This window comes from Harpegnathos saltator, unplaced genomic scaffold, assembly GCF_003227715.2.
Source record: "Harpegnathos saltator strain DR-91 unplaced genomic scaffold, Hsal_v8.6 scaffold515, whole genome shotgun sequence".
Taxonomy (NCBI): domain Eukaryota; kingdom Metazoa; phylum Arthropoda; class Insecta; order Hymenoptera; family Formicidae; genus Harpegnathos; species Harpegnathos saltator.
Genome location: NW_020230333.1, coordinates 970,945 through 993,361, shown reverse-complemented (window position 1 = coordinate 993,361; position 22,417 = coordinate 970,945). Strand labels below are relative to the sequence as shown.

Genomic DNA, 22,417 nt, shown 5'->3' with positions numbered 1-22,417 from the left:
GAGACAAATTTCCTCGAGCGTCACTTCGTCGGTCTGATCTCGGCAGGAACAACGCATGGAGTTTTAAATTAGTCGTGACCGGGTAGGGATTTTTCTTACTTTACGCATAATTGACTGACAATGCCGCGAGGATGATCAAGCTCCTCGCAAGACGATGACTCATAATGAGGATGACGGCGAGCGTCGTGTGGATTATCGAGTGAGTCAGGAGTAGCGCCAGGTGACAGATGCGTGTATGTGTGTGCCTTAGGATGCTTTTCTGCGTATACTTACAGGGTGTCCTTAATGAGCGAATTCATCCGCGGCGCGCCGCACACAGTTCGGGACGCGCTCGCGAGAAGAAATGTATTCTCGGTCGTTGCTGAATCTCGAGCTGCCTGCTATTAGCGATCGAAAGTTCCCGATATACTCACCCCCCCCCCCCCGCACCCTTCGGATTATTATTGCGGCAGCGACGAGACGGCAGTGCGATTTATTATTGCAGCGCTTGCGCTCTCGTGCGGAAAGAATTGCTCGTTAGTCATTTTTCACGTGCGAAAGCGCCGGATCCTGCTGCCGGATTTTCCCGCTCGCGCTGTCGCGTTAGGGCTCCTGTTTTCTCGCTGCGATCATTTGAGTTTGTGACGTCAGAAGCGAGAGGACGCGTTGAAAATCTCTGCGAGATAATACATCGATGTCGAGGGATTCTCCAAGTAAAAATGGCGCTCGCAAGTCGACTGAGCGGATTTGTAGAAAAGTTTGAGAATTTTCCTTTCGTGATAATCAAGAGACAGCCGAAAAATTAGTATGACGCATGGGGCACACTTTTTGATCGCGTGATATCGTGGCGATCCAAGATGGCGGGATTACCGGGGAAAAAATTGGAAGGCGTTTGGGCTATCGAACAAACGACGTACGAGATCATTGTTTTGCTCACGGCAAGCTGGCACGTCGGTGTCACTACGATGTCGATCGCCAGAAACGTCTTCTGCTGAATCAACACTTTTTCTTTTTTATTTAAAAGCTTTTATCTTTTTTTTTTATGTTCTGCACGATAAAGGAGGGAAATGTCATAATTGTAACGACATTTATTTATCTTCATTATTATCTTTATCTTCATTATTATTGTCTTATCTTCATAGAACCACTGAAGCGACATTCTTTTGTTTTTTGTTGCAGGTAAGTCTTCCTTCGAAGTAGAAACATTTGTTGGATCGTCGAATTCATCGCGGAAAATGTGAGTAACGATCCCCATAACGCATACGTTGAATAGAAAATTTTTTTGTTTGCTCATCAACGTGGATTCAATCGATTCTTTAGCGTGGTATTCGCAATCCTCGAGAGGATTTTTTCAGCGAATTGTACGTCTGAAAAGTCGAGTCTTTTTGCACCGGAGTGTGTGTGTCGTGTCGTCAGAGTCGAGCTAACTTCCTTTCGGGCTCCCTCGACTCTCTGACTTTCTATTTGATTCTTGGGCTTGCGTTATACGTTGTAATTTTTGCGTTTTTCTTCTTTGTTGCATACTTGTTTTTATTACATTTTTCGGTTGCCGTGAACTTTCACCTATTTAGTAACTCGTGGACGGTAATCTCGACGCGGTTATTCGCTGACGTTGAAAGCGAGTGCATTGCTCGCGTTGTATACGTGGGAGTTGGCGTTATTTGGGTCACATCGACCGTTCTCTCTCACCACGTCGTGCAGACACACGACGCACTTCTCTGCTGCTCTATTGTTCGCTTTTCTTTCTTTTCTTTTTTCTTTTTTTTCTCCTTTTCTCTTTTCTTTTCTTTTTTTTTTCATTCGCTATTTCTTTACGTGCATTACGTGCTCAATTAAAAAAATTACAAATTATATTCTCGATAATTAGGATAAATATGTGCATAAACATGAAAGGTATGAGTGTGTTAAGTTAAGTTAGTTTGTAAATCAAGTCCTTACTCGGCTGTGTGCTCAAGTACAAGTAAAATTGATTAAATTTTAAGGTAAAGTTTTCAAGCTTCGCCTGGCATGATAAGTTTCAAAACACGGAGCTGTACACACAGATTACATCAACATTATATTGTCTACAACTGTTTTTCGAAATATCGTGTTTGAAGAAAATGACGCAGAGAAAAGCTCCTGTTCGCGACTGTGTTGCTTTTTCGGGCAAAAATTGCTGCTAAAACCGACCGTTCGTGTTTTCAAACGCAACTCTGTTACTTGATACTGGTACACAATAAATTAGGGGGGAAAGACGGGACGCGAACCCCTTCTTTAGGTATGCCCCTTTAACGAGATATTCGAGTTAGCAAGATGGTATTTGTAAAAATTAGCAAAAATCCCGACGCAAAGTGAGAACATAACGCTCCAATTTTTCGTCCTACATTGGATAAGTCTACCACTTTGTGCGAAACATTACAAATCCACACATGCAAAGCACTATTACACACAATTATTCGCATCTGAAGTGTATCACGAAGTATAAGCTAGATGTCAGTATTTAGCTGTTATTTAGTTGTCGAAATATTAATTAACGTTTTAAGTGATCGGTTATTTTTTAACAAACACTTGTGTAACAGTTAATGATTATTACTTCCGAACTCATTCACGGATACAACACGATCCTACCAACGCCAGCTGTGACTTTTTGCACGAATTAACGAAACTCCGTAGCGATTCCTTGCAAAGATCCGTCCGCGAATAATGAGAAAATCACAATTACAGAAATGAGCCGTTTGCAGTCGTTTGCGAACGACTCTCAGAAGACACACAGAAGAGACGAGAGAGAGAGAGAGAGAGAGAGAGACCGACCGACCGGATATGCCTTATAGTTATCAGCGTGTATCGTTTATCGATACTCACTTTCGACATCGATATCTCTATATCCATTTGTAATACCGCCGCCGATGTCGGGCCGCGAATGTCGATATTTTCCACCGTCGGATATCGGTGGCGATATTCTCGGACTTTATTTATTCGTGCGGCGTAAGGTCGCCGCGCGCGTGCCGATCTCTCGCGCTCGGGCTTGAATCGTCGTCGCGCGCATGCGCGCGCGCGCGCCTTGTGAATGAATTCGTTATCTGAGAAAACGGTCGCGACCCGCCTCGCGGTGCTATGAACCGCATTGTACGCTGAGGTCAGCCGTGTCACGAGGCACAAAACGCAATGGAGAAGCTAGCGTTTGCTCATGCTCCACCGATGCATTGCGCGCGTAGCGCGTGTATATTCAATATATCAGCTGGAAGTCTCGTACGTACCTGTTGTCACAAAGCTTATATCTCACTTAAGATAGGAGAGGAAAGTATACTTCTCTATAATGTAGCTTTGTATCGTGTTAACCCTTTAACGCCTACTGGTAACTGGTATAGTTATCAGAAACGCATTTAAGAAAGGAGATCTTTTCGTTTTGTCTTCGTACCACTGTAAAGGTGAATTGTTCTTCTAAAGAAATGCTATATATATATATTGCATGTAGATTCCGGTTTAGTCTGTTTTTAGGTCAGTTTTAGTGATAACACGTTTTGTCAAATGCCAAGTAGGCATAGTTTTAGCATTGTTACTGACATCTAGAAGTGCACTATAAATGATTGGTATCTATGGACTATAATAGATTGGTATCTGTTATAATTTTATACATTTGGAAGCTTTCTCAGATGCAACATGTGAAATTAAAAGAATACAGAAATTCAAAATGGGGCGAATCCAATATGCTGGACACGAAACTACAGCTTTTTATGCGGCGAAAAATGAAGGGACGATTGACTGTCTAAATGGTGCTGGAATATCTATAAGATATTCTTCTGAAATAGTAAGCTTGACGCTCTGGAATGATAAACTTCACTCACAAGTGTAGTAAAGTTTCAGCTGAAAAATGTCAAGTTGACTTATGTCTCAGAGTTATGTCGTATAGATTAACCCTTCATTTTTCTCTGTATAGGTTGCTCATTTCGTGTATGCTTTCAGGATCCAAGTCATATTTAGCAATAAACAAAAAACGAACGATAAAAAAACCGATACAAAATTCTGATATTTTTCTTTTGGTTATCACTACTTATAGTCTCAGTTAAAAAAAAAAAAACTCAAATTTTATTCTTGAAACACTTATAGAAAAGTCGGGCGTTAAAGGGTTAAAAGAATGTACGGGATGTTTACGAGTGCTATTTTAAAAATTAGTTGCCCAAGTAAATTTTCTCTAGTGTGACTCTATCACTTTTTTATTATGAGGAACAAAAAATACGGGGTTGGTGTTGAGAAAATGTAAATTATCGTAATTTAAATGGAATTAACTGTTCATACGGTTGATTTCACCTCGCGATTGACTTCTCGTCTCGATTCGACTCGCTTATGCAACGGGAACTGCCTTTCGCTGCAAAACGATACACGGCTGCAGATTTATTCCGCACGAATTCTCGGCTTCCGTTTATTCACTTCTCTCAAAAAAGGCACTTTTTCATTCTTGTCTGCGAGACTATATCGGAGTCTGTCGCGAGAGATTACTCGCGAAATCGCCGCGCGCTTAAACCGTACGCGCTCCCTAGCGAGAGCGCGATTCAATGTCGCCAGAAGCGGTCAACAACAATGTGTAACCGCTAAAAATACTCGTTTCCTTTCCGCAGTTTCGGTCGTCGTCGTCGTCGTCGTCCTCCTCCATGCGGGCCCGTTCATGACTTTTCGTCCGCGTTCTCGCGGCTCCCCCTCCCCGCTTTCGCGCCACCGAAAAGTGATTCTAGGCTCCTGATTCTGTGCAGCCGATAATTATAAGAGCCGATCCAACACGCGAATCACGCGCGTTCGAAAAGCCGCCAAGTTTTACGAAAACGTTTCATGCGAAATTTCCTCCCGATTCGGCCGCGTCCACTTCATTCCTCGAGAATATCGCGGCCGGGCGAGTCTCGGTCGCGCGCGATTAAATCTCTCGGGGACTACCATCGCAGACGGGAGAGAAATAAATTGTCAACTAGACGAGAAACTAGAAGACAAAGAAGAGAGTGGAGGCGGGGAGGGGAGGGGAGTGGAGGAAAAAGAAAACTGAAAAATGGAGGACTTTTTACAATCGCGCGCGTTATTTATTTCCAGTTTCCATGTCGAGTGAATATTTTCGGCTTTTCCGCTTGATATAACGTGCGATCCGTTATTCGCGATAAATATAGCTGTCGAGCTAAATACGAGTTTCTTTTTCTCTGTCTGACGACCACGTCGTCGAATGTATTACATGTAAACGACAATCGTCGCGCGGTGAATGTCACCTACAATGGCGCTGTCGTCAAATATACGTGGAATCTTTAACGTAGGTGTGACGTTATCGCGCGATTCATTCACGTCACGACGAGAGTATATGTACACCGCAGATAAGGGGAATTATTAGCGGCACGCGTGGACCACGATAATGCGCTCTGGCTCCGATACTCCTCGAGTGTCTTGACTGTGTCGCGGAGTAACACGAGTGGAAATAATATTTCTTTTTCAAGTCCGACTCGGGCGAACGAAAATTGCTCTCGATGGCTTCTTCGATCTCTTCGAACGGTTCGAGGCAAAGGTGCTAAGGTGCGTGCGATTTGCAGGCTGAGCGTTCTTTCATCGTCCGATATAGCGACTTCGATTTTTAGTACCCGTAAGAAGCTCCTCGGGGTTTCTTGAATCATCCTCAAATACCCGGAAACATTCCTTTCTCATCTGTCGCGCTCGCTGAACGCAATCTCGCGACACGCGCGGGTCGAGTCATGCTTCCGCGATAATATCGTTTCACTATAGATTCGCTAGATTTTCAAGTTCGCTGGAATCGGGATTACGAGTCACTCGAGCAGAGTTTTCAGGAAATTTGTGAATCACTCGCGCGCGCGTGCGGTGTGTGAGTAACGATAAAACCGGTTCTCTTTTTCTCCCTTTCATATGTGTATCGTAAAAAAAAAAAAAAAAACAGTCATCTTCATTCACGATGATGCGACCGAAAGAGGGCTTTTTTACGCGAATTTCTCACGTTCGATTCACGAGTGTTTTTTTTTTTTTCGGAGAGTCCAAGATGCTTCACCGAGTGATGAAATAATCGACTTGGTCATCTTGGTCACGAATCAATGAGACTTGGCAAATTTCCTCGACTTCCTTTCCTCCCCGACAGGTTCGCGCGAGTCGGACTTGCACGAAACCGCGGCAAAAACGAACGCTTCGGACGCGAGCGTGAAAGTGGAAAATTGTCCGCTATCGGGAGTACACCGCGTAGAGAAAACTTTCCGTCTAAGTCGGCGTAGACATATCGCAGTCGCAGAACGCACCGAACAGCGGACACCGCGCACGCGTATCGTCGCGGGAAAAACCTCATGTCGAGCGCGTGACAGCTCGGGACGAAAAAGCAAGTAAACACGTGCGCGTGTGCGCGCAGAAAGTGCGTGTTGTCCCACTTCTGTCGTGTTATTTTGCAGTGACAAATTCCTTGGATAATTTGGAAACAATTCTGCCTTTCGGCGAGAATGTCCCGAGGCACGTGATTGTTCCGCGCAATTTTCAAATTTCCAACTACGTAACCTCGCGCTATCAGCAGGTCCTGATATAAAATTTTACCAGGACAAACTGTCTGGAATTCGCTCGATTTTGGCACAAGAGTCTCGAGTCCAAAATTCTCGCTGGAGGCGGAGCTTACCTTGATGCGATTTTTATAACCTAGTTATGTAGTCGCGACGATATTTCTGTTGATCAATTTCTCATCCTTGAAGCGTGATGTTTCGTTCGAAGACCCGCAATTATAGTAGAATTATTTTGTCGATACGCTCGCGCGAGTGTATGCTCGACGTTGGTGACTCCTGGCGTGGCGATCGTGACAAAACGCTCGGGACGTCTCTCTCTCTTTCTCTCTCTCTCTCTCTCGGCACGTCGAAACAGTTCCGACGAGAAAGTTAAATTATCGTGAATCGCACTCGCTCTAGTCGCGCCGCGAGGACGCGTGACGTCTGTCGACGCGCGCGACCCGCAACGTCTACGTCACGCGTCACGTTACCTATCTACGTAGAAGTTGCGAACGCAGCCGAGGTCGTTTATCAAGAACAATAATAACTAGCGGCGTCCACGAGGAAATGAATTTCTGCGCGGTCGCCCGAACGTCAAACGACCAGGCGTGCCGCGCGCGACGCACGTCATCGAACACCGGCGACGTGAGGTATCGTGTACGCGGGGATGATTCTAAAACGCTCGCGCACTTCGTCACACCTTTGCTAGGTTACTTTCGCCAGATGTGGCCACAGCTATTTTCATTCCGAATCCCGAGTATATCGCTTCGCGATTGTTGCGCGTGAACCTATAATTGGGCTCGCGTAAAGAAATATATATATATATATATATATATACACCAGTTGTTTGCATCAATAAGTTTCCAAGTAGCAGGTTGAAGCTTTTCCTAGATAGAAAAGAGCGCGACGCGCTCTCTCAGTTGCTAATTGCTAATTGCTATGCAGATTAAATCAAAGTAATTATATGTTAGAGCCGGTCATCGACGATTTTCACCACGTGTTGTAGTATTAGAAAGAGGACGAATATATATTTTCCCGTATTTAAGACTTTGCGCCTCGGAGCGATAAGTAAATGAGAACTTCTGCGATAGCAGAGGTTCCAAAGAGAACGGATGCGCGTCCCTTTTAGCCATGCAGAGCTCTTTGAATAGGCGATTGCACGTTCACGCGCGCGCGCGCGCGCGCGTAAGTGGTACTCGCGGCGTTTCTTGACCTTTTGGGATCAATGCATCAATGCAGTTTATAACCATCGATCATAAATATCACGTCCTTTACGCATCACGTAGCGTCTATCGATGTAACATGGCGAATAAAAGCGTAAAGAGAAGAGGAGAAGGAGGAGGAGGAGGAGGAGGAGACCAAGAGGAGGAGAGGCACGCGCTTCCTTCGATACGCAAGGATTTCGCCGCGATCCGCGAAACATAATTCCCCCGTTTGCACGACGACGCCGGGGACGATCGTTGTCATCGTCTTCGTCGTCGCGTTGTCGCCGTATTACGCCGCGCTCGCTCGCTCTTCGCCCTACCCGCCGCCGTCGTCGTGGAGCACACACGAGCGTCGGTTACGTGTGCACCACGGCCGCTTTTATCGCGGCACGCACGCACGCACGAGGCACGCACACATACACACACACACGCACGTACACACACACACGTCTCGCATCGGGCCGGTACAGCGCCACCCCGAATACCGGATGTGACGACACTCGCGCACTTGGCCCGACGCACTCTCGAGATGTCTGCCCTACCCTTCTCCGTCCCTCCTCTCGCTTCTCGCTCGGCCGAAGCGGTGCGACGCGACGCGACGCGACGCGATGCGACGCGACGCGACGCGCTCGAGAACGTTACCTCCCTTTCTTCCCGCCGCCGCCGCGCGCGGCCGTCTCGCATACACGGTTCACCGTCGTCGACCCGCTATTTACTCTCTTAGTTTCGGCGCTGGCCGACCGCGGCGTTGGCCGCACTCGCGCGTCGCATCCTCGACGAGCGTTCCGTCGACGCGCGGCGCGGCGCGGCACGATGCTCGCTCGCTCGCTCGCTCTCATGTAGCAGTTGCACGCGGCTTCTCGCGCGTGTCTACTGTTATTTACCGCGTGTTATGTATGTATCGTTATCCCTTTTTCTCTCTCTCTCTCTCTCTCTCTCTCTCACACACACACACACACACACCATCTCATCTTGTCTTACTTCTCCGCGCATACTCGCCTACGTGCGGCCGCTTCACGACGTAGTTCCGCGAACGCGAGCGACTGCGCGTGCTGTTAACGTAAACGATGATGCGACGATACCGAGTCGTTGCACCAGCGCGAAGATAAATGACGCGTGGCGAGAAGAGAGAGAGAGAGAGAGAGAGAGACAGAGAGAGAGAGAGAGAGAGAGAGACAGAGAGAGAGAGAGAGAGGAAGACAGATAGACGACACGGGGACAGGGGGAAACGAGAGAGATACTCATTCGCGGCCATTTTAATCGCACTTTGCTCGCTAAACCGGGCCACCCAATGTGTAATACGAGAGAGGCTGCGACATTGCGTGTACTAACGTCCCTGCCGTCCGTCGTCATCGTCGTCATCGCTACCGCCACTGCCGCCACCGCCACCACCGCCGCTGCTCTCTCTCTCTCTCTAGTCGACTCGCGAACTACGTCTGTCGGTTGCGCTCCTCGCTTCTGCGCACGCGAGTCAGTCGTATCGCGCATCGCTCGTGTACGCGGTTTTGCGTCTTTTCGCCGATCGCGCGCGCGTGCTGTCGTCGCCGTCGTCGCCGCCGCCACCGCCACCGCCGCCACCGCCGCCACCGCTGAAAATCGCCGAGGCAAGAAGGCACGATCGCGCGCGCGAACGTGTGTAAAATCGAGTGTCACGCGACATGGATCGACCGGAGCGCGCACTGGCTTGCCGGCGGCTCGCCGGAGGAGGAGATCCGCGTCGTCGTACAACGAGGTCTCGCTCCCGAGTCCCGCGGTCGTCGCTTTCGCAATTTCGCGCGATGTGATAGTGCGAGGAATGTAACGCACGCCGCGCGCGCGCGCGCGTGTGACGATGGTCGATCGCGAGAACGCGCCGAGTGACTGAAAAAGTAGCCGGGAGTGATGACGGGCGCGATTCGCAGCGAGAGGAGAAGAGAAAGAGACGACCGGACGCCGAGTCGTGACCACATGAGAACGTCAGCTGAAGGTAAGGCAGAGAGAAAGAGCGAGCGAGACAAAGAGAGAGAGAGAGAGAGAGAGAGAGATGGGCGCGAGTTTCAGCCTTCGTGAATGAACGCGAGGAAAGACGCGTTTCGCTGCTGCGGCGCGTCGACGACGGGGGACCCGGGGGCGTTTTCAGCCGTGCTCGCGCGAAGAAAAAGCGCGAAAGCGAGCTCGCGGCCGCCGGAGTTTTCCGCTCGGCGTAGACGGCCAGCCAGCCGCGTGACACGGAATCTGCGCAGTAGGTAGACACACGCCGTTGATCGCGCGCCGCGCGAGTCGAGCGCCGTGCGAAACCCTGCGACGTCGTCTGAGCGTCGCTCGCTCGCTCGCTCGCTCTCCAATGAACGGCCACGCACGTGAAGGAAAAGAGAGAGAGAGAGAGAGAGAGAGAGAAACGGCTTACGTAGCTCGGGATTACGAGTTCGTCCACTCGGATTCTCAGCGAGCATTTCCGCTGCGCTTGGATAGCGCGCGTGTTAGCTTGGACTTGCGCGACTTGGGAGTTTCTCCGAGTACAAACGGACATCTCTCTACATCTCTCTCTCTCTCTCTCTCTCTCTCTCTCTCTCTCTCTCTCTCTCTCTCTCTCTCTAGCGTTGCGAAGAGAGGCGCGCGTAACTGTGACTATGCTCGAGAGATGATTCATTTTCGGCGGAAGCATATTCGCAGCAGCGAATTCTCCGAATCGCCCGTGGAATAATTAGATCCAATTGCTTGGGAAAAGGGTTCGTCTCGCGCGTTTAACACAAAACCACTGACTCCGCGAAATACTTGTGCTCTCTTGCTTGATATTTCGCATTTTATTTCAACCCTCCAAATTCGCGATTGCATGCACATTTTCAGCGGAATATGTAAACCAATGAAAATCCCGTGTAATTGTTCCAAACCCCCTCCCCCCTCTCTCTCTCTCTCTCTCTCTCTCTCTTGTTTTCTCTCTTTGGTTGTACCGAGTCGAGCAAGCGTGCGATCCTCACACAGCAACCTTCTACTGTGGTCACTGCTCCCGAGGTAGAACAGGAAATCATGATAACATCAAAATGACCGAGTCATGGAAAAATGAGTTTTCCTCATCATTTTGATGTCATCATGATTTCCTCTTCTGCCTGGATCGTGCACTTGATCCGTGTTTCGATATTTGAAATTCCTCTGGAGAAATCTAACTTTCTTCAGTACCTCTGTGTGTGTATGTGTGTGTGTGTATGTATGTGTGTATAATAACGAGTGCGCGCGGAATCGCGTCACGAATACCCTTCGCGATCACCCTCGCGTTCGCGCACTCTACGAAGCCCCTGACCACGAATGACGTGGGCGACGCGCGGTGGCGCTTACGTAATTCCCGACCGATAAGGCGGATAATGATAAGCAGCGTCGTCGTCGTCGTCGTCGTCGTCGTCATCATCATCGCCGCCGCCGTCCTCGGCTTCGTCTTCGTCGTAGTCTCGATAGTCGTCTTCGTCTGCGCGTTTGTATGGTAGCCGTCGAGAACGGGCCAACGAAGAGGAGCGGCGCCTCTCTATTTTCGAACACACGAGTCACACAGTCATTGTGGTCCACCGACGCGACGCGTCCGAAAATGCCGGCGAACCGATAAAAATGGCAGCGAGTGACGGGAGCAGGGAGAGGAGGGGAGGGGGGGGCGGATTCACGCTGCAGCTGGCGTACGATATCCGATATCCAAATAGGAACATTTGTCTCCTAGAGACCTTCCGACAAATGTGTGCTCGTTACTTCCTGGTGTCCCTAGGAGCACGAGAGCTCTCTCCGATTGGATATCGGAATATCGGACGTCGCACATGTGGTCTGAATCCTCCTCCGTGATCAGAGAGAGAGAGAGAGAGAGAGAGAGAGGCCGGTCGGTCGGTCGAGCGAGCGAAGGAGCGCCGCGCTAGTCCACCGATCAGCCGTAAAAATAGGCGGCCGTCGCACGGCGTTCGCTAGTAGATACGGGCTCCTCGGGCTGCGTACACGCATTCACGCATGCCGCGGATGTCTCGCCGTCCCTTCTTCTTTTGTAGATACCTGTCCCCCTCTTTGGGATGTGGCGCGTCTTGCGGGATATCCGTGACACGCGCATACGTAGTTTCGTTCAGGCAGCCGCCGCGCCGCGGACGCTATCTGAGAGATATTGCCAGGACATCCGAGGGGCGTCCTGGATTATTGAGACATCCTTGAGATGTTATGTCCATCACGACTGGAGGTGCCTCGGTGGGACGCTCTTTCGCTCGTTCGCTCGCGCGTTGGACTTTTCGTCTTAATTTTGCTCGACTTTTCATGCGATGAATAATTTTCTACGCCCACGTTCTCCACTCGATAGATGTACACATTATTATTCTGCATACCGTGTAGTAGGATACAATATTTGTGTCCAACATTGTTAGGAGGAAGGGAAAGTATATCACACACACACACACACACACACACACACGTAAGGGAATTGACGATGTTATCGGTGCGATAGAATCAGGTGAATCCCAGTCGAGATTCCTGCCATTTTTAACATAAAAATCGTAGATGGCTGAAAAGGACAGTCGGAAGGCACTATCAACGCCACGTAATGGGTAGTTTAGGAATTACAATATAAAACTGAAACTCGGGGTTACCGAGCTCCTGACGGATTACGGGTTAAATCCAATCGGGAGGGGCACAGAGCACAAGGAAGCAGTGAGGATAAGTTGAAATCGCGTGAAGGACCAAGGGAGAGAAAAATGTAAATGTTACCGTTGAATGAAGGAGGAGGACAATCCTCTGGGGGGTTTTTTTTTTTTTTTGGTTGCCGACGTTGGCCCGCGCGATCGGGCTCCTCTTGTCAACGTGCGAGATGTTTGAAGAACATTGGTTGTGTGTTGTGTGGTAGCTGATGCCGACGTTCTCGTGGTCGCCCGCTCGTCGTCGTCGTGGTGCGACTATCGCGAGACTCAGAACGCGAAATTCGACGACCGTATCGATCATCGACATTCGCCAAGGTGAGCTACAACGGCGGAGTAACGACGGACAAGCGAGAGAGTTCCTCTACGAGCCGATGACCTCCCGCGTTCAAGGACGCATTCGCGTTCCAGGAAGGCAAGGTCGCGTTTGCGAAATAACAGAGTTTTCCTTGGGGAGAATGAGACGATCTCTCTCTCTCTCTCTCTCTCTCTCTCTCTCTCTCTCTCCTCTGCTCTCCCCCTTGCCCTCTTCCCGCCTCTCTCGGTTTCTCGCGTATGAATATGATGTGTGTACGTATGTTTACGGCATGCACGTTCTCTTCTACCCCGAAAAATTATTTTCCGCTGACAGATTTGGAAGTTGAATTTCCGGTTAGATATCATAGAAAAAGAATGTTTTTTTTTTTTTTTTTTTTTTTTCCCCATATAAATTAAACCTCAGGGAGTTGAGTGCGTAGCGCTTCTCCTTGTCTCGCTGCGAAGATGATTTTCGCCAATTCACCCCTTCGAGTTAATTTTCTTCATAATCTTTTTCTCTTCGTAAATCTCGCTGACTGAGTAGAGGACTCAGTCCGATATTCTCGACAAGAACAGACTCACGTTGATTGAACAGAGAGACACCCTGCTGCGTATCACACACGTAATTCTTCTCTTTGAGATTCACGTGACATGTCATGTTCATAAAGGAGGAAAGATGACATGATCGTGGAGCACGAAGTGCATTGAAGTTCTCGTACTCATCTATGAAAGATGAAGCTGTCCGCCTTATTCACCTCTGTTTCTTTGCCCGGGACATTGTACATTTCGCGAAATCGAATCGAGGCCACCGCCTCAGGTCTCTCGAAAATCGGCGCGGACCTCGATAACGTGCTCGAAAGCGGACCGTGACTCATCGAGTTGCGACGCGACGCGAGAACGAATCATTCTCGGCGTGACGCCGAGATTCATTGCTCCGCACAGGTTAGTAGTGTTAACCTTCGCGTGCGCGAAAGCGAGAGAGAGAGAGAGAGAGAGAGAGAGAGAGAGAGGGAGAGAGAGTCTCACGAGGAGAAACGAAACCGCGCGCGTCGTTGGCGCGAGACTCGCCGCGAACTCGCGCGAATTGCCAAATCGGCTCGCCGTTTCTTGCATCGGTATCTTTCATTCGTTTAGTATTATCTCCGGCTGCTAATCCGGAAGCTTCTCTCATCGCGCTAACGAACGTTCGCGCGCGAGAGAGAGAGAGAGAGAGAGAGAGAGAGAGAGAGAGAGAGAGAGAGAGACGGATGTTCGTGGTGGGGGTCAGACTTGGCATGGCGGACGGTTAAGATGGCGGCGCGGTGGAAGACACGTGAGTGATCTCGAGTCGTCGGCGGTCTTGAGAAAGCACCAGCTATGTCGCCCGCGTTTTTCGACTCGATCTCTCTCTCTCTCTCTCTCTCTCTCTCTCTCTCTCTCTTTCGCCGGGAGTCTCCGGATTCTCCGTCTGAATGCGATTTTGGCGAAATCGTCGAAACGACTTTTTTTACTTTTACGTTCGTCGCTGGATGTCTCTTCATGATCGAACGCGCGTGAAAGAGATGGCACGGGGATGGCAAGAAGCGATGTGCAATTTGCGGGAAGTATCGCGTAATTCCAGGCGAGTAGACGTAAAATTATAAGTTAAGTAAAATTGTGAGTTCGCTCGAACAACTAGGGAATGTTTTCTCCACTCCACACCTCTCTAACCACACCTTTCGATGCGGAGTTACGTTAATTTATATGTCTCTTAGGGGGGGAAGGATACGCGTCGCGCGCCCTAGTAAATTCTTCTCCCGTAATTGAAGAAAGTCACGATGTTGCATTGACGATGAATTTCTGCGGACGTTGCCGGGCCCGGAACTATTCTTCCGTCCGCTTCTCGCAAGTCCCGTTGTCTATCGCGGCGGGAGCTAACGATATTATGCGCTTAAGGGCGAATGCGAAAGGGGTGTGTCCGAGAGCGGCGGACGTCGGAAGCTGTAATGAAACTTGATGGATGCTTTCGCGGAAAAGTCGATGCGGCTAAAATAAATTAGCACCCGACGAGGGACTAAAATTGTTGCAGAACTGGCTCCGTCGAATCGCGTTATCCTAACCTCCTAACTCTATCTAACGATTTCGCCAACCAACGCTCATCAAGCCAACCCTTTTTTTATTGTCCACGTCACCGAATGCGCGAACAATGCGCGCGCGCGCGATGCCCGCGCGCAGCCGTGTCAGACTTCAACTCGGGGCATCTCAATTGTCGAGTGTCCCTTCGATTCCTTAAGTTAAGCCGCCGCGAGATTCGGCCGAAAGTGGGCGGATTCAATATCGCGTCACGTTCACAAGCCCGAAGGAAAAACGCGGGGAGGATTTTCGCGCGCGGAAACTTTCTCAGCCGAACTTTCGTGTCCGCGTCGTGTCGAGACTCGCAAACTCGGGAACTCATCGCGGCAACACTATCTGGAACTGGAACTAACGGATCACACCACCGATAAGTCCATGAAATGCTTCGCTCGCTATTGTTAACGGGTATATGCCTGCTGCTCGCCGCGATCGTTAATCGCGCCGGTATCGCGCGAGCTTGAAAGCGGTGAAGCGTGTAGCGCGCGCGCGCTCGGTAAGCGTAGAAAGGCATCGTTACTGTAATTATCATCCCGCGGTGCAATTCAGAATGAGTATCTCGATCGTCAATTGTTATCCGTATCCGATTGTTTACTGCGTGTGCACGAGTAAGACGATGCTTACTTTATGAAGGAAGCGCGAGCGGCGATAGGGGACTCGAACTTTTTCGCTTGGACTTCGTTTCCGTTCTCGGAATCCTCTCGGCTGAATAGGCGTAAGAACTGTGATGAGGCCGATCGAAGTAAGTTCGAAGAGTATTTCTCACCTCGACGCTATGTTATTCACGACAATGGGGATTGGCCGATAATTGGCGCGATCGTAATTTCCCGCCTTCGACGCGCATCTGCAGGGTGATTCGTCTTGGTGGAGAACTGAGAGAAAAGTATATGATATTTGGAACTGTAATGATATAGTACCTAAATTATAGTCCGAAATATCATATTTATAGTAAGTATTACCATAATATCGGTAATAATTACGATATAGGCATAGTACAATCAACCATACAATGTTTTTACGGAGAATTATAGCAAGTTAAAGCTAAAATTATTGTATGGGTACAAATATAAAATGGTGGATAAAGTGATTCCTTTATATAGTCAATATTACCAGAATATTTGCTAAATGATGACAGATGTAACTGAATGTGAATATTAAATCTCACTATATCTGTGAATGAGAAATTCCACCATATATGTGGTAAAAATAACTAAACAATTATTTAAGACAATCATTGACTGTATATTTGTGTTTATTCTACTATATATTTTGCAGGTTCCACCGACTATAAAAATACGGCTGACGCCAAAATGAACTATAAGATATAGTGAGATTATAGTTAATTCAGCTATATTTTTCTATCAGTGTACTTGTACGGTATTGAGGCATTCCGCCGAGGAATCTCTGCCAGCTTCAATTTTCATACGAGCGATATTTAGAAGCGCTGTCCTATTTTGAGTTGGAAAGAAAATTAGGAAAGAAATCGTGTGACACGATGCAGGCGCAACTGTACCCGCCTGCAACATCACGCTTCGCCCGCAATCATTGTACTCTTCTTTCACAGTGAGGAAACAGATCAGTTTGCAACATACGAATCAAAAATGCCTTCTAGTCGAAGGAGAACCCACCGTTCTCGTTCTTAGTGCCATTTTTTATTCCAAGAATCCAAGAAATTTCGTCTCCCGGAGTGCGTTCGGTTCGTCCGCGTTGATTCAATGATATGATTCCCGATTGTCCGAGAAGAGATTATCGTTGTCTTACCGTTGTCTTCGAGTAGGTGCCTCCTCCCCGAACATGATCGTTGCCGGCGTGATCAAGTTGGAGGAAAAGCATGAGAAATCAGGCGGGGACGCGCGTCGGAACGACGCTCTTTCTCTCTCTCTCTCTCTCTCTCGGAGCAGCCAGCGGCGAGACGGTTTGTTTTGGTGCGTGACTCGCACTTCGTGCCAGGCACGTAACCGTACATATTACCGTACGACCGTACGCAGGTACGTTTACGCGAAATGCGCGTGTACGCGGACGCGGCCCACCTGCGTCCTACGCTCTGTGTACGAAAGATAGAGTACCGATAGCCGGCAAGAAGTCGCGCCAGCGGGGAGGGAGGGGGGCGCACGTTCTGTGACCGGTCGTGATTTAGGGGTCGCTATGACGCCGCGATTCAGAAACAAGGGTTCGTTGACCCAGATCGCCGCTGCCGCCACCCTCGTTGCGTAGTAATCGCTGACTCGATAAACATTTTTCTCGCTGCGCTTTTTTTTCCTCGCGGAGCGCACGGTCGATTTTTCGAGCGTGGTCGAAGACTCGCGCCGAGAGGCCAAAACCGCACGCGGATTGAGACCGCCGATTGATCTCGAGCAAAGATATTACGCCGGTCGGAGGACGAATTGCAGCTGTCGACGCAGCGGTGAACGGTCAGCGGTTTTGTCGCGACGCGCGCAGGTCGTATTTATCGCGTAAAAATATTGGAGGAAATTATAATGATGGCATAAAGTGAGGGAACAAAGCACGCGACATTTGGCGACTGATTAATATTATACTCGTCGCGCGAGTTCTCTTTGTTCCGGCGTGTTTTATTATGCGTTAATTTTCTTGCTGTTACGTCCGTAACAGTTTTTGGTCTTGTCGCGACATTCGAGCGATCCGGCGATCGATCGTCATCGTTAATAGCTGAAAAGAGCCTCTGCTTTGTGCGCAACTTTCCGACGTAATTGGGCCGACTGATAAAGTAATGAATCGTTAATTAAACGTTCGTCATCCTTTATTCGTTATTTACGAATACGGTACTCTGTCGCCGATCGCGCGTCGCGTTATGCATCGCGCGTTTCTGAAATATCTTTAGCGTTTATCTATTATTTACTAACGATCCGTCGCTCGTTCGCGTTTTTCAGCTCGCGATTCTCCTCTCCATATATATATATATATATATATCCGCTACTCTTAAACGACAGAAAAATTGACGACAACCGACAGGTTACATTGTAAATTTTTGTGATCGCGGTTTACGATGATTCTCGTCTATTTTCGCCAAAGCTCCGCTTGAAACCGACCGACACGAAGCCTCGCAACAAAATCAAGCACTTTGACTCGGTTTCTCGCGCAGCTACCGATCTTAGTGAGAATCATTTCGATTTCTCGTGAAAATTCATTCGCGTCTGCACGTAATACCGTTACGTTATCGACCATTCGGTGTTATCGAGCAACGGTAGAACGAGCGACGACGCTGTAAACTCGGTTGCGAAAATGTACGGTTCTGCGAAGTCTAGCCAAAAATAGGCAACCGACATCACGGGGGCTCGCTTCCTGCTCGCTCTCTCTGTTTTGCGCCACGCTCTGTTCGCCACGCTTTACCGATTTCCTATGTTTTTGTGATCAAAGATATCGTCAATAGGAATTCAATCGTTACGACAATCTACGCGCGATAATCGAAACACGATAAAAGATTCATAACTTCAAACCACGAGTTGCTGCGTTAGGTTGTAAACAATTTAATTTGCCCGAGATTTCTGAGATTTATTCTTTCTCTTTTTATTGATCTCTTTGTGATTCGTCATAATTCACGTGTAATGTGTGCGTATTTACGTACTTACGTCAAGTATTAAAAACAAAATTGAAGCGAAAGTCGAGTTTGAGATCGCAAATGTGAGGTCTCAAAACTGTAGACGACATATAATCGGACGATACCGATCATGATCATAATCATAATAATCATAACCAAATGACGAAGTTAAAAAATTACTGTCTCGAATGTATATGCATGTGAAATATTTATTCTACGCACCAGTAAAAAAGAACTTCTCCTTTGTTGCTTTCATATTTGGCGCGCTTTACATGAGCGCAGCGTATTAATGGCGGCTGCACGCGGCGACACACAGTCTCCTCTGTGTATCTTGTTTTCGCATCGACGGGAGCTTTGAGGCATAGAAAAGAAGATACAATAATGCAAACGATAAAATTTAATATCTTCAATCCAGCGCAATTTCTGATACAGAAATATATCTTAGCGTCTTGAATAATTTTTGTAGTTTCGACGAAATTATGAAGAAAAAAGAAATTTTTTTTTGCAAGAGGAACACATTCTGTCGAACGAATAATCAATGTTAATTTCTTGAGTTCGAGATATGTTAGGGGACTTGAAGATTGCTTTAAATTTTTGACACGTTTCAAAATTATATGAAGTAATATTTGATGTCCGTGGAGAGATCGATCCTTACACTCGCAATCCTTGCATTCGCCGCCCGTTGGTTGATCGGCCAATGTTGGGAAAGAAGAAAGAGAGAAAGTAAGGCGATGTGTAAGGCCGCCTCCGACGACAAGGAGGCGTAGTTGACAACATTTCGCGCTTCGAAATGGAAACAAACTTTCACGATGGAAGCAACAAGTAATTACTTTAAAGAAATTGAATTATCCAAACGCACAACACACAATCCCTGTGCCCGTCGTCGCCGTCGTTGGCGTCGTTCCCTTGAAGTTGTTCAGTCGCGCCTCCTCGCGTAATCGAATTTTCGGCAGTCTCCGGCGGCGCCTAATCGAGAAACGCGGGCGAGCGCGCGCGCGCGCCCGCCGAAATGCACATTCGCGAAAGGGGGGATGGCGGAAAAGCACGAGCCGGAAAATCTTTTTTCCTGTCTCTTTCCATCGCACGGCTCCTTTGGCATGCGCCGCCTTCGCGCTTTCGCAGAGTGGTGACGACGGGGCCTTCGTCAGAAACGTAATTTCTGGCTACCGTACGGTGGGTTCGCGAACTTCAATGTAAACCATTCGATGCATCGTCGCACATCTGTAAAGAACGTCTGTGCGTGCGTGCGTGTGTGTGTGTGTGTGTGTGTGTGTATTTACGTCGAGATTTCATTTCGTATGATTATTCGGGACGGAAATGCTATTCCAAATAACGACCGGCATCAATATATCGCAGCGCATTTCGAGCTTCCGGAGAACAAGTTGAGAAAATCCAAAAGCTATTCTTGCCGAGAGAGAGAGAGAGAGAGAGAGAGAGAGAGAGAGAGAGAGAGAGAGAGAGAGAGAGAGAGAGAGAGAGAGAGAGCTAATCTCGGATGGGATTATACTTGCAAACGCAAATGTACTTCCTTCTTTTAGCTTTAATCCTTTATATCTCTCCACTGAAGCGTTCCATCCGAAGCTTTCCGGAGCTCAGAAGTATAAAAAGTTGCTGCTTCGTGTAGAGATGCGAAATTCCATTTACGCTCTCGACACTTGTCTCCCGTCAGCCGTAGGTGCGACACGATAGTTTCCCAGACGCGCAAGTCGGTCCGTCGTGTATTACATTTGTCCGCGACCCTTGGGTCGCCGCCGCCGTCGTGCAAAGAGAACCCAGCCCCCTCGCTATCCACCCTTTGAACCCTTAAGGGTGCGCGCTCGATGCTCGGAAAGATGCTCCCAAATGCTCAATGAGACCAATACCGCGAGAGTGCGGCTCTTAACGAGGTTATGGATTCCCTCCTCTCCCCTCACCCACTCGCTCTCAGCCTCCGCCGTTCTTTTTGCCTCCCTCGGTCATACTTCTAGCCTCCTCCCTCCCATTTCTACACGGTATGGGCCCGACGACCGTTCCTATGCCGGCCTATGACGGGGCGGTCGCGAGAGGGCTGCTTGATTTGGGTGCGAAATTGCCCGACAAAATCAAATTTCATTTCGCCGGAGGCGTGTCTGGACAATCGAGCAACCAAGTGGCCAGCGGCCAATCTGACTATCTCGTCAACCAATTTTGCCAGTGATTACTTTACTCGCTGCTCTCCTCCCGTCCGTCCCCGAGGGCGCGCGCGAGCGCGCAGAGTCGTGGAATAGGTGTGTTTTCTTCGTCTTCTTCACTCGCGCCAGGACCCCCCAGCATACTTTCGAGAAATCTGTCTCGGCGAAAGGTCCTCCTACGTATAGCGCATTCGCGACGCGCAACTCCTCCGCGCCCAAAGTGCAGTCTTTTCGATGTCGAATCGACATTGAAAAGGACAGAAAGTACCATCGGGGGAGGGGGGAGGTTTCTCCGGAGCGAACGAGCGAGCGAGCGATAGATAGAGGTGGTCGCTAGCGGGGTGGCGAGCGGGGAGAATTAAATCCACATTGCGTTCGCGTGCAGAAATTTCCGAGTTGTGAATTTCAGCTTTAGACAGGCTCGTTGTGAGGCTAAATTCCAACGTGAACGCCGACATACTTGGCACAGAGAGATAGAGATCTTGATACTTTCTGGCCTTCCCTCGATCTTCCGATATGGCGAGTCCTTTCGCTGCAAATGAAACATGCATGTATCGTGTGCTCGCTCGTACCCGCGGCCTTGTTTCATGCGTTCTCATGTAATGGTACTCGCACGAGGATCATTCTAGTGGATCGCATGTGGTGTGCGGAGGGACAGGGAGAAAAAGGCCCGAAGATCGGGTCCAAGTTTATAAGGGTTCCTGGAAGGGCGGCGACCTCTCCTCGGTCCCTTTTCATGCGGATCGCGGCCTTCTCTGTCCCCCTCTCCAACTCCTCGTTTATCCTCCTCTTTTGTCGCTTCTTAAATCTCCCCTCGCCCCTCTCTCCGTTTCTCTCTCTCTCTCTCTCTCTACCCTGCTCCCTTCTTTCACCTTTACGTCTTGTCTCTCTCCCTTCGTTCAGCTCTCGCCTATTCTTTCCCGAAGATAGGAGGTAGATTCTATTAGTTCAAGGTGGAGAAGATACAATGAATATTCTAGCATCAACATCATGTTATTTGCGAAGCGCAATTAGTACATTTACATACGCAATATGCAACGCGGATATGTTACTCGTTCTGCCAACTTCACCCTAACCTAACCTAACTTTAGGGACGTGTTGATCAGATCTCGTCGACGCGCATTGTGTTAAGGACGTTAACGATTCGGAATCGTTCGATTTTTTCGTTCTACGAACTCTCGATGTCGTCCATACGACTCGTCGTCGTTACTATCAATTAGACGCGGATAAGAGAAAGGGCCTCTGTGCTCGCGTTCATTGACGTCTGCCGACGTGTCGCGCTCATCGCAGAAGACGAATGCGCTATATTGTGCAGAGGCGCGGGAGAGAAGGAGCCGAAACGATTCTCTCCGACAGTGCGTGCGCGCGCGCGCGCCACCGCCGTACGGTGCGCGTCGAATAAGGAAGTGGCACCGTAGTACGCAGATCTCGTTCTCGGCGAGAAGCCTACGACGCAGTTGCGCGTACCTACCGCGGGAGCAACTGCGTCGTTCGAATAAGTATAAGAGGAAGTAGGAGAGAGACGGGGTGGATGTGCGGGAGGAAGGGTCGGGAGAAAGAGAGAGAGAGAGAGAGAGAGCGCGAGAGAGAGAGAGAGAGAGAGAGAGAGAGAGAGAGAGAGAGAGAGAGAGAGAGAGAGAGAGAGAGAGAGAGAGAGAGAGAGAGAGAGAGCGGGAGGGAGGGAGGATAAGGGGAAGGGAGGGATCGAAGAGGGCCTGGGTGGAGTGGGTGCGAGGGAAGCAAGACGAGCGAGACGAAACGAGTCGCGCGCGTCTGTGAAAGTTACGGTCGGTCACGTGGTCTTACGTTCGTTCTCGCTCGCGTACCTCCATTGTGCGTGTGCGTGTGCGCGCGCGCGCGCGCGTGTGTGTGGGGGGTATCTGTGTGCATATGTGTAAGCACTCGCTACACGTATGCGTGAGCGTGTACGTGTATCTGCCTTGCGCGCGTCATGGTGGCAAAGGAGGCGAAAGGAAGACTGAGTATGAGTGGGTAGAGTTGTGTGTAAGAGAGAGAGAGAGAGAGAGAGAGAGAGAGA

General features: G+C 49.0%; 1 protein-coding gene across 5 annotated transcripts in view; it reads left to right on the top strand.

The window, feature by feature from the left end:
- Positions 1–22,417, top strand: part of LOC105186384 (serine/threonine-protein phosphatase 4 regulatory subunit 1) — a 137,595-nt gene that overhangs the window by 46,177 nt on the left and 69,001 nt on the right. Inside the window, exon 1 of one of the 5 annotated variants that reach the window (XM_011146537.3) lies at positions 8,844–9,626. The exons of the other annotated variants lie outside the window; for them this stretch is intronic. The gene's annotated coding sequence lies outside the window, so the exon portion shown is untranslated. Of the gene's footprint in view, positions 1–8,843; positions 9,627–22,417 lie in introns of those variants that run through there. 5 annotated transcript variants of the gene reach the window in all.